Below are 11,069 nucleotides of genomic sequence, written 5' to 3'. Positions count from 1 at the left end.
TTGCTACCTATAGATTGACTGGACAGGCCGAGAGATGGTGGACGATGGTGAAACTCTTAGAGCAATAGAGGACAGTACCTATAGAGATGACATGGGAGCGATTTAAGGAGATATTCTTCGATAGGTATTTTCCAGCCTCGTCCAGGGAAGCTAAGATTGAAGAGTTCTTGAATTTAAAGTAGGGACAGCAGATGGTGCAGCAGTACGTGGCGAGGTTCATCGAACTATCTCGCTTCACCCCGTACATTATTCCAGATGAGGCAAAAAAGGTACGACAGTTTGAAAGAGGCTTGAGGAGAGAAATATATAAGCAGGTGTCGATACTGAAGTTGCAAGATTTTGCTGAGCTAGCAGATAGGGCCATTATAGTAGAGGTTGGAGAGCGATTAGAGGCTGAGAAGTAGAGATAGAAGAAGAGGTCAAGACCTTCTGGTTCCCATTAGGGAGTTAGTCATGGTTCATGGAAGAGAGGTGGCTACTACAGAGACCGGAGGCAGGAGACAGGGAATCATAGTTTTCATAGGATGCAGTTACTTCCAGCTTGCCCAACTTGTGGGAAGAGACACCCAAAGGAGTGTCGTGTCGGGTGAGGTATCTGCCACTGGTGTGGGGAGCCAGCGCATGTGATGAGGGATTGTCAGGCTCAGATTAGTGCTGCTCCTACTACTAAACCTACTCGAGGAGGTTATCAGGCGCCACGTGGAGGCCAGAAAGGGAATATGGCTCCAGCTAGGGTTTTTGCTCTAACGTCGGGTGATGTTGAGATAGCCGATGACGTGGTGGCAAGTACGGTTAATATGTTTTTATTTAAAGTTATTGCACTATTTGACTCGGGGGCCACACGCTCGTTTGTATCTGTGAGGTGTGTTAAATTGTGTGTGGATCTGAAACACAATCACTAGATGTTGAATTATTGGTGGCTACATCAATCGGGTTAGTAGTGAGGTGTGGTAGGGTACTCCGTGGCTGTCTAGTTGATGTTCAAGGGAGAATTTTATCTACTGATTTGGTGGTGCTGGACATGTATAGGTTTGATATCATTTTCGACATGGATTGGCAAGCACGTCACTCTGCCATTATAGACTGCCGTGTGAGAGAAATGATATTCAGACCTCCAAGAATACCAAAATTCATATTTACAGGGTCACGAGTGCAATCTCTACCTCAGTTAGTTTCAGCTATTCAGGCAAAGAAACTACTTCAGAGTGGCTGTCAGGGATTTGTGACTTTTGTGAAGGAATGTTAGAGAATGAAATAAAGCTTACTAATACGCTAGTAGTGAAAGAATTTATAGATGTGTTTCCAGATGAATTACTAGGTCTACCACCTGATCGTGAGGTAGATTTTTCCATTGATCTACTTTCAGGTACAACGCCGATCTTTAAAGCACCGTACCAAATGGTGCCAGCAGAGTTGGCAGAATTAAAAGATCAGTTGCAGGATTTACTTGATAAAGGTTTTATATGACCTAGTGTATCCCCATGGGGAGCTCGAGTATTATTTTTGAAGAAGAAGGACGGGTCTATGAGAATGTGCATAGATTATAGGGAGATTAATAAAGTGACCATTAAGAACAAATATCCTCTACCCTGTATAGATGATTTATTTGACCAGCTCCAGGGTACACGATTGTATTCGAAGATTGACCTCAAATCAGGCTATCATTAGGTGAAAGTGAAAGCAGAGGATGTATCAAAGACAACCTTTAGGACCAAATACAAGCATTATGAATTCCTTATTATGTCGTTTGGTCTGACGAATGCTCCTGCGGTATTTTGGATTTGATAAATAGAGTTTTTCACCAATATTTAGACCAGTTCGTTATTTTTATTGATGATGTACTAGTCTATTCGAGGAGCTATGAGGAGCATAAGAGACATTTGAGATAGATTCTACAGACGCTTCGGAAAAAGAAGTTATACGTTAAGTTCAGTAAATGTGAATTCTAGCTTGAAAAAGTTGTGTTTTTAGGGCATGTCATTTCAAGAGATGGAATTTCTATGGATCCCAGTAAAATTGATGTAGTAGTAAATTGGGCTAGAATGAGAAATGTCCAGGAGATTAGGAGTTTCTTGGGGTTAGCTGGATATTACCGTCGTTTTGTTGAGGGATTCTCAGCATTATCAGGGCCCTTGACAGGACTAACTAGGAAGAATGTCAGATTTGAGTCGGACGATAGCAGTGAGCAGAGTTTTTAGGAATTGAAATAGAGACTTGTCACAGCACCAGTACTGATCATCCTGTCAGGGGGTGAGGGTTATACTATCTATAGTGATGCGTCCTTGAAAGGACTTGGTTGTATACTGATGCAGCATGATAGAGTGATAGCGTATGCTTCCAGGCAGTTAAAAGAATATGATAGGAACTACCCTCCCCATGATCTTGAATTGGCTGTAGTGGTATATGCATTGAAGATATTGAGGCATTATCTGTATAGTGAGGGAGGCAAAATTTTCTCTGACCATAAGAGTTTGAAGTATTTATTCACTCAAAAGGAACTGAATATGAGATAGAGAAGGTGGCTGGAGCTTATTAAAGATTTTGATTGTACTATCAGTTACCACCTAGGGAAGGTGAACATGGTGGCTGATGCTTTGAGCAGGAAATCTGTGGGACCAGCATTGGCAGCTATGGAGATCTAATATCCGATCATGATGGATCTGGAGAAACTCGATATAGAGTTGGTTAAGAGTGGTTCTCAGGCTCGTATTGCAAGTTTAGTGGTGTAGCCTACTCTGCAGGAAAGAATTAAATGTAATGACCTGCTATTTAACTGGGGTTTATATATATATACTGCAAAATTTAGAATGCTCTGATATGTACTAGATCAAACCAATTCATCAACCTAAGCAGCGAGAAGTGAATCTATATAAACATCATCAAGAAATTATACAATACCAAAGTGCTAAAAGGTTCCTCAAAATATACATATATGTCTATTCCCCAAAACACCCTCAATTGGCTAGGGTTATACATAAATACTCTAAAAAATACTCACTTTACTGGCTACTGAAGCCCCTCTATCTTCAAGCCTGATCTGCTCGCCTATCTAGATCACATGAAAAATGTTAAAGTAATGGGATGAGCCAACATTCAGTAAGACGAAATATGTTATTGTTAGTGTGTGGCAAATGAGTTACAATACTATGAAAATCTATTACTATATAATCATGTATCATTGAATCTATAAATACAATACCAATAATATAAACCATCACTTTTTCCTTGTTGCTTAACATATCTGCACTTTAGGTTTCTACTCAAAATACTTCTAACTGTGTGTCATGATTTAACCCCCCATGACAGGATTGTGCGGCCCGTAGGCGAGATCTATCCTGACTGGCCGATCAGGATAAACCACTATACTCCATCAATCTGATGAGCGCTCCTCAACTCATATCTGATGGGGAGTCTGTCCACTCGTGGGCTCTATACGATCGACTTCTATACCACGTATTATCTGAATCGGAGGTTGCACTCTATAATGTATGTAGCTACGGTATCGTGCTTTGTAAACTGTAATGGTCCAATAGGGTCTGATACTATATAATACATTTCTGTATATAACTATTTGTTTTACCATGATTTTGTAATAACTGTATTAACCATGACGCTGTAATAAACTATATCTGTATGAACTGTATTTCTGAAATGAACTATAAAACTGTATGTCATGGTACTATAAACTGTATAATCATGGTATTCTGTAATTTTTATAAAACATATCCACTATCTATATATTTTGTAAAACATATCTCTAAAAAATACGGTAAAACATTTTTCTGTATTATATCCATATTCTCAAGCCACACAGTAATTTAAAACATATCATTCACAATTGATAAATTGTATAAAGTTCTGCTGTGAATATTTATCTGGTAAAAATATACATTTCATACTGAAAATCATTTTAAAACTTCCTAACATAGCATATCTTTTACTTGTTTTCTGCTAAAAATCCCCTATTATGAGGAGTCCTACTCCCGTAGGGTTCTCCACTCAACACCCTAAAAATCAAATATCCCAGAACGAAACATCATTATTTCTACGGCTACTCCATTTCTTACAACTACTGGAAAGCCAAATTTCAACAAAAAGGCCTTACCCTGAATCTGGGATGAAATCCAACTTCGTCCCACTGACGATCTGCTCCAGAAGACTTGGAGAGAACTTTCCCAAGAGCGTCGTGGTTGCCTTAGATCATCAATCCGACAAATGACAAGGCCGAAATAGAAGAGAGATGGAGGTGGAGCCGTGAGAGAGAGAGAGAGAGAGAGAGAGAGAGTGAGTGAGTGAATTCGATGGATTTTTCTACAAGAAAAACCGAGTTAAACACTATTTATATTGCGGGATTCATCGATGAGTCCTGTAGAAAGTTCGTTGACAAACCTGCATACTCGTCGATGAATTTCAAACATCCAAAAATCCTCTCTCGGAATCTTCTCGTCGACGAGATCCTGAAGAACCCTCGTCGACGAAACCCCTTTGTTTATCGACGAGACTTGGAAAATTTATTGGGGCTCTCACCTTTAAAATGCAACGTCATCGATGAATGCTTTACGTTCGTCGACGAAGTCGGCTGCCTCCTTCTGTTCCTGTTTCCATTTCTCTCTCTCTTCATTATTTAAATACTATTATTCTTCAGGTCGTTACATTAAAGCTACTCAGAAAGATGATCCAGAATTAGTAGAAGTAATGGTCAGAGCACAACGTGGTCAGGGAGAGGAGTTTAGTAGCATAGATAATGGGGCTTTGCAGTTCCGTTCCAAATTATGTGTTCTTGCTAATGTTGACATCAAGAAGACCATTTTTAGAGGAGGCTCACAGATCTTTATATACAGTTCATCCCGGCAGTACGAAAATGTATAAAGATCTGTGAGAGTCTTATTGGTGGAGTGGTATAGAGAGAGAGATTGTCGAATATGTAGCCTAGTGTCTGACGTGCCAGCAGGTAAAAACTGAGCACCAGAGGCCGGTGGGTCAGTTGTAGTTGCTATTTATTCCAGAGTGGAAGTGGGATCATGTATCCACGAACTTTGTTTTCGGACTACCATCGGCGTCACATGGCCAGAATGTGATTTGGGTTATAGTAGATTGGTTGACTAAGACCGCCCATTTCCTCCCTATCAAGATCAACTATTCCCTTAACCGTTTAGCGAAGATTTACATTCACGAGATAGTTTGTTCTCATGGGGTGTCATTATCTATAGTGTCAGATCGAGACTCGTATTTCACATCACATTTCTGGAGAAGCTTACAAGAAGCTTTAGGATCTCAGTTATCGTTTAGCACGACATTCCATCCTCAGTTAGATAGTCAAAATGAGAGGACAATACAGATATTAGAAGATATGCTCTGAGCGTGCGTATTAGATTTTGGGGATAGCTGGACTCAGTTCATGCCGCTGGTGGAGTTTGCGTATAATAACAGTTATCAGGTCAACATTCGTATGACACTGTTTGAGGCATTGTACATTAGGAGATGTCATTCTCCATGGTATTGGGATAAGATGGGTGAGCGGTGAGTTATGGGACCAGAGCTTGTGCAGCAGATATACGATAAGGTTCAACTCATCAAGGATAGAATCAGTGCAGCTCAGAGCCGACAGAAGAGTTATGCCAATAATCGCCACAGGAAATTAGAATTTGATATTGGTGATCATGTATTTTTGAAGATAGCTCTGTTAAAAGGAGTTATGAGATTTGGAAGGAAGGGTAAACTTAGCCCTAGGTTCATCGGTCCATTTGAGATTTTAGAGAAAATGGGACTGGTTGCATATAAGTTAGCTTTACCACCTGTGCTATCCGGGATGCACGATGTATTCCACATCTCTATGTTAAGGAAATACGTCCTAGACCCTTCTCATATTATTAGTTATGGTGAATTAGAACTCAACGATTAACTAGTTTATGAGGAGGTACCAGTACAAATACTAGATAGAAGAGAACAGGAATTGCGTAACAAAAAGATTCCTTTGGTAAAGGTTATATGGAGGAATCATGCAATAGAAGAGGCTTCTTGGGAGCTCAAGGAATAGATAAAACAGAAATACCCGCAGTTGTTCCAAGAGATTCAGTCTTGATCAAGGAAATATAAGTGATTGTATAATGTTTCATTTGTAGGTACATGTAATAATTTAGTTAGTAAGTAATATTTTAGCTTTGGGGGAATTTTTATTTTACTTATGTAATCTCCCACGACTTGGAATGTAACCACGGTATTCATCCGCCATAAGTGAAAGTAATTAATAAAATAAGTAGACCATCTTGCCTTTAAGTGATGATGAGTTATATGAACAGTAAATTTTGAGGAAGAAATTTTATGAGGGGAGAATGTAATGGCCCGAAGAGTAATGTAATTTAAATAATAATGAGAGAAAAAAATGGAAATAGAAAAGAGGGCAGCAACAGACTTTGTGTTCATTGACGATATGGCATTTTGGGCTCATCAACGAGGTTATGCTTTGTCGACGAGAAGATACCGAGAGGCTATTTTTTTTAGCTCTGAATTTTGTCGACAAGGAATAGTATTCGTCGACGAATTTTCTTCTTGACCTCATCGACGAGGTGACGTGGCTCATTGACGAAGGCCAATGTATAAATAGCCCTAAATGCAAATTTCAGCTGATTTTCGTGCAGAAACCCTCTCCTCTCTCTTTTCTTTAGTTTTCATCCCTTCTCTCTAAGTTTCTGGGCCAGATTTACGCCGGTTCGACGATCTGAAGCCATCACGACACTCCTAGGGAAGTTCTCTGCACATCTGCTAGAGTGGATTGTCAGTGGGGCTAGTTTGAAATTCATCCCTAATTCAAGGTAAGGCTATTTATTCAGAATTTGGTCTTCCTATAGTTATAGGAAATGTTATTCACGGAAAAATACTGAAGTTTGGTTCTGGGAGTTGTCGTTTTCAAGGTGTTAAACGGGGAACCCTGCGAAAGCAAGACTAGTGAATTTTAAGGGGGTTTTCTTTTCAGTAATCAAGTAAGAGAATGAACTAAAACAGTCATTTTTCATGCAAATTATTATTATTTATCAGCAAATTAATTTTCAGGAAGCATGCATTATATATATGAGTAGATTGGTAAAAATGCATATTTGGCAAAATACTGCTATTATGTTGAAATGTATATATATATATATATATATATATATATATATATATATATTATGAAATGCCAGAAAATATGATTTTAGAATAGAATGTATGGTTTTATTCAGCATTGTGTGGCATGCATATTATTTTATACGGAAAGTATTATGTTATGGCAATTTTACGAATAAGGTATGATTTCAGAGATTATGAAATAATGCAGTATATTATTATTTCAAAATACATGATAAATGAATTATTTATTCAAAAAGATAAGTATGAAATATTCGGCACAATACCGTGATTGATAGTCGGCGTAAGGCCATGTATTATGTATGATTTTGGCGCAAGGCCGTATTTATGAATGTTCGGCGCAAGGCCGCAGTTATAAAAGAATTCAGCGTAAGGTCGTATGTATGTATGTATGTTATTACAGAAAATACTATCAATCTATTTATGTTAGACAAGTATATTATCATGTATTATATGTTATCAGAACTCGGAAGATAGTTCAGTTCAGTTTCAAGAACACGGTACCGTAACTATACAGATCAGATTATTATGTTTCAGACTTGTGCTACCGCCTTTGCAAGTAGAGGGGTTGGGAGATGGATAGTCAATGTGACTTTCAGTGTAGAGTTGTAGACGTCCGCCTGACAGTCCGGACCAGGGTGTGGCGGGTCCATCGTACTTATAGACATTTTTTACTAGACAGTGGTCGGTTAGCCATTGTCGAGTCTCGCCTTCGGGCTGCACAACATGTCATAGGAGGTAATACATGACATTAGCTAGCTATACATCATGGGTAAATTACAGTATTATTAATTATATCAGACATGTCATGATTAGTATGGCTTATTCGAAATTATGAAAGTATATGATTATTTAGTATGTTATGATGAATGTTTTCTAGCATATGAAATGTATTGTATATGTATTATAGCACTAAATAGTCATGTTATCACACAACTGTATTTTGTTTATTTTCCCTTATTGAGAAGTGTCTCACCCCCCAAACTTAAATAATTTTTAGGAAACTTAGAAAGACCGGCGAATCGAGGCCGCCGTTGAGATAGGTTGATAATACCCTGCTAGGAGGGTAAGTTTTGATCTAGGGATAGGAAATTTATGTAGTGGGTTCCTAGATATGTATATATTTTTTGTATTTTTGGAGATTGTATATGAACACAATATTTTGGAATTTAGTTGACTCTAGTATTATGTATTTTATGGTTATAAGAATGTGTTTTACGTTTACTGCTGCTTAGGTTTCCGCTGTGTATGACAGGTGTGTCCCATTTACCCACGGGTTCAGGTTGACTATATTATTAAATATGTTTTATTATTTGGTAAGTTAAGCAGGTCCATTACATGTTTGATTCGATTGACTGTCCAACAGCCTTTAGCAGAGAGTTTTGATCTTCCACGGTCAAATTTATAAGTGTCTCACTTTGTGTTCTTCTCTTTAGATGGGGGGAAAAAAAAGAACATGAAATTGTTTTTGATCTGACTTGGGGACCATAACCCTATTAGGTTTTCCTTATATATTAGGTTATTTTAGAAACCCATTAGTCCTAAATTAACTTAGTATTGGGTTTCTACACATTGCAAAACTCATACCCAATAGATGTTAAAATAGTCCAATAACATAAGTGAGTTTAAATATGTGAGCCTACAATAGGAAATTAAAATTTCCTAACAATCTCCCACTTAGGGGACACATAAATATCGGAAACAATTATACTACCCAAACCTTAAGTGCACACAATATGACTATTATCCTTATAATAACATCTCCTTAATTCAATCCTTTTCATCTCATTTACTAGTAAAGGATTAAAGTGGCATTCATTACACTCATATTCGTAACTAAACCCATTAGTGGTAACCACACTAATACGCTTAATGGCATGGATCAAGTATGGATGTGTAGCATGGTAATACGCATGCTCCGTAACCTTAACATGCATATCCCAACTGGTCCTACCTTATTCCTTATGAGATCAGCCGTAGTTCCTTAGTACTTAACTCTTCCAAAAGGAAGATAACATTCAAAATCACAAATACATAAAAAATGCATTCCTTTATTACTTTATTTCTGCAGAAAATAATCCGAAACAAGTGTTTACAAGAAGGAACATAAAACCAAAATAAAAAATAAAAAAATACAAACTCCCACTAAACCGCAACATCGTTAAACATGACGAAACCCATACGAGCGAGCAGTGTACTCATGAAACACCTTGGGTGATAAACCCTTGGTGAGTGGATCTGCAACCATGGAGATTGTCCCAATATGTTCTATCGACACTTGACGACTCTGAACCCTTTCCTTAATCACCAGAAACTTGATGTCAATATACTTTGACTAGGTGGAGCTCCAGTTGTTGTTTGAATACAACACCGCAGATATGCAGTCTCATGACAAAATTTTGCAACCATTTTTGATTAGATGCCTCGTAGCATGCTATAAATTTTACTACCATGGTTGAAGGAGTTATGAGAGTTTGCTTAACACTTTTCTAGGAAATAGCACAACCATCCAACAGATAGATATTGCCTAAAGTGGATCTCTTGTTTTCTTGCCATCCATCAAAATCAAAATCAGAATACCCAATAATCTCAAGTTGATAAAATTTCCTATAGGTGAGCATGTAGTCTTTTGTTCTTTGAAGATACCTCATAACCTTCTTGGCTACCTTCCAATGATCCAATCCTGGGTTACTCAAATATCTGCTTAAAATTCCAACTATGTACGCCAAACCCAATTGCGTACATACCTGAGCATACATATGACTCCCTACAGCTGATGCAAAAGGAATCTTCTGCATTTTCTTCTTTTCAACCTCAGTCTTGGGGCAATGACTGAGACTGAACCTTTCTCCCTTAGTTGTGGGTGTATCTCTTGGGTGACAATCTTTCATGTCAAAATTTTTGGTCAAAAATCTCTCCCTGACCTCGTACCCTTTTGATATAACTCTTTTGTGACAACTCAAGTATACCTTGAGAGTGATCTCGATGTATCTGAATTCCTAGTACAAAATAGGCATCCCCAAGATCTTTCATCTCAAAATTTTTGGTCAAAAATCTCTTGGTTTTGTGCAATAAACATGTATCACAACTCGCCAGCAATATGTCATCGACATACAAAATCAGGAATATAACCTTACTCCCACTAACCTTACACAATCATCAGCCAAATTTATCTTAAAATCATACGAGATGATTACTTCATGAAACTTGTGATACCATTGACGTGGAGCTTGTTCGAGCCCATAGATGGATTTCTTTAATTTGCAAACTATATTTTTGGAATTTTCATAAATAAAATTTTCGAGCTGCTTCACATAATTCGTTTCATCAATGTCACCATTAAGAAACATTGTCTTTACATCCATCTGATGAAGCTCTAAGTCCAAATAAGCCACCAATGCCACTATAATCCTGAAAGAGTCTTTCGATGAAACTAAGAGAAGGTCTCTTTATAATCAATGTCTTCCTTCTGAGTGAATCCCTTCGCAACGAGACGTGCCTTATATCTCTCAATATTACCCCTTGAATCCCTCTTGGTCTTTAATATCCATTTGCAACCAATAGGTTTCACACATTCGGGTAATTTGACGAGATCCCAAACATCATTTGCTTTCATGGAATTCATCTCATCACTCATGGTGCTTAGTGCATGCTCAATGAGTGATTGCGGTAGGCTCCTTCTTTGATCTCTAACACCTCATTTGAGCAGTCCGTACCTAACTATGTATGCGACTCACATGACTTCTATATTGAATCTATGCATATGGTAGATATTAACCGTATGGTGGCTCAGATTCATAATATATCAATCTTAGTACTCCAACTCCAATGAGATGTTTGCTTTGACTAATAGGATATTGCTTTTACACTACAAAAGGCGCCTTGATCACAATATTAAAAACATAAAACCATTCTTATATAACTAGGATTTTCTTGGCACACAGTGG

Source organism: Malania oleifera, chromosome 3 (genome assembly GCF_029873635.1).
Source record: "Malania oleifera isolate guangnan ecotype guangnan chromosome 3, ASM2987363v1, whole genome shotgun sequence".
Classification (NCBI taxonomy): domain Eukaryota; kingdom Viridiplantae; phylum Streptophyta; class Magnoliopsida; order Santalales; family Ximeniaceae; genus Malania; species Malania oleifera.
Note: the sequence above shows the minus strand (reverse complement) of the source record.